The sequence below is a fragment of the Physcomitrium patens genome, chromosome 6 (genome assembly GCF_059467195.1).
Source record: "Physcomitrium patens ecotype Gransden chromosome 6, ASM5946719v1, whole genome shotgun sequence".
Classification (NCBI taxonomy): Eukaryota; Viridiplantae; Streptophyta; class Bryopsida; order Funariales; family Funariaceae; genus Physcomitrium; species Physcomitrium patens.
Genome location: NC_143415.1, coordinates 750,001 through 752,500, shown reverse-complemented (window position 1 = coordinate 752,500; position 2,500 = coordinate 750,001).

Sequence of the window (2,500 nt, the reverse complement as noted above, 5' to 3'; positions counted from 1 at the left end):
ATTTGTCATGTGACGGGGCAGCCAGGTAGCTGACGTGGCATTTCAAAAAGTTAAAAAAAATAAAAATAAAAGCTGAAAGGGTGGAGAATATAATATTTACATGTTAGAGGTTAATTTATCAAGGATTTTGATCTATTTGGTGCTGATGTGGCACAGTGTAGTGTTAAAAAAATAAAAGTAAATGAAGGATGCATATTTGCAAACAAGTATTGTCACAATACAAAATGTTGGGTTTTGAAATTACAATGCTAGTTTATATGTTATGAGATTAAAATTTCAGAGTCTAGGTTGTATGATTAAAAGAACAAAGTATGAGTTGAGGGGTTAGGGGTTAGGGTTAGGGTTTAGGGTTTAGGGTTTTAGGGTTTGCATGGGGTATATAAACCTAGATTCTAGGATTCACATAGATTATATAAAGGGTTTAGAAAGTTGGGCTTGGAGTATGTAAAGAGAAGATAGATTTAAGAATTCACACAAACAAAAATAAATTGGATGTGGAGTGTGAAGGATGAAGAATTGAAGACATTAAGTTTCAGTGGTGATGGATTAGTTAGTGGGCAATGATTACCTGTACGATGCATTAGTTAGCAAGTCATTAACATATTTGTACAACCAATTGATTGCACACACACAAATTTATCTCCAAAGTGACATGTAAACGATTTAGTGGATTTTTGACATGACATGGACTACCACGTGGCAGCCACATCAGCAAGGTAACACGTGGCACTTGAAAAAATCAATTTAGTATTCTTCTGCCTTTTATTTTTCTACCTTATTCCAGTTAATTAAATTACTTTAATATTTTTAATTCACCAATTTATTTTTATTTTTATTTATATTTCTGTCTAGGCGCAAGACTGGGCGGCCAGCAAGGAGTCGAGACAGGGAGTTAATTTTAAAATTGATTTTTAAAAAATGATTTATTTATTTATTTCCACCTATGCGGAAGACTGGGCGGCCAACGAGGAGTCGAGACAGCCAGGAGTCGGGACTTGGGCAAGGGAGCGGGACAAGAGGTCGGGACTCGCGGCGGGACAAGGAAGAGGAGGAGGAAGTCCGGGACTCGCGACGGGACTGGGACTCGCGCCGGGACTAGGGAGTCGCGGCGGGACAAGGAAGAGGAGGAGGAAGTCCGGGACTCGCGACGGGACTGGGACTCGCGCCGGGACTAGGGAGTCGCGGCGGGACAAGGAAGAGGAGGAGGAAGTCCGGGACTCGCGACGGGACTGGGACTCGCGCCGGGACTAGGGAGTCGCGGCGGGACAAGGAAGAGGAGGAGGAAGTCCGGGACTCGCGACGGGACTGGGACTCGCGCCGGGACTAGGGAGTCGCGGCGGGACAAGGAAGAGGAGGAGGAAGTCCGGGACTCGCGACGGGACTGGGACTCGCGCCGGGACTAGGGAGTCGCGGCGGGACAAGGAAGAGGAGGAGGAAGTCCGGGACTCGCGCACGGGACTAGGGAGTCGCGGCGGGACAAGGAAGAGGAGGAGGAAGTCCGGGACTCGCCACGGGACTAGGGAGTCGCGGCGGGACAAGGAAGAGAAGGAGGAAGTCCGGGACTCGCGACGGGACTGGGACTCGCGGCAGGACAAGGAAGAGAAGGAGGAGGTCCGGGACTCGCGCCGGGACTAGGAAGAGGGGAGGAGGTCCGGGACTCGCGACGGGACTAGGAAGTGGGGAGGAGGTCCGGGACTCGCGCCGGGACTAGGGAAGAGGAGGAGGAGGAGGAAGGCCGGGACTGGGACTCGCGGCGGGAGTAGGTAGTGGGGAGGAGGTCCGGGACTCGCAGCGGGACAAGGAGGAAGTCGGGGAGGAGGGCCGGGACCAGGAGTCGCGGCGGGGATAGCAGGCAGGACAGGGAGGGTGGGTGGTCTTCCACAAAAAAAGTGTGTCTCGGAACTTCCTTAGTGCAGTAGGACGGGGGCCTGCCGAATCCCACAGAGAGTACTATGTGGGGAAGGGTTCCTCTGAAGCGTCTCGGGAAAAGTCGTGAGGGGGTGACGGTTGCTCGGTGCCTACGGGTCCCGACTGCTCGCTGCCTTCTTTGAGCCCAGTACCGACGTTCGCAGGGGGATACCTGGATACTACTGGGGTTACCTGGATACTTCTGGCGTGTTACCTTGGATCAGTGAGGAGTGGGGTTAGTTTCCCGGCGACGCGACCCTCTGAGGAGGTCCCGCGGAGGGTCGCCGAGTATTATATGGTGAGCTGGCTGTCAAGGATTGTGAGTCCCGCTGCCAAAATTTTTTTTGGTGCGCGGGCGACTGGAAAAAGAGGGTTGGTCTTGTGCCGATACGCGTAACGTCGCAGCGAGTCCCAAGAGCTAGTAACCATTTTTGGCGGGGGGCGATGGCCTCGGTATTGTCAAGCCATTCTCTCATTCATTTGGGAGGGTGGGGAGAAGTGTTTGCCGAGGCCGTTCAAGCTCCGCCTGGTCGACCACCACTGTGACCGCCACCGCGCTCGATCTCTATTGCAAGCTCAGGTGAAATTCCTG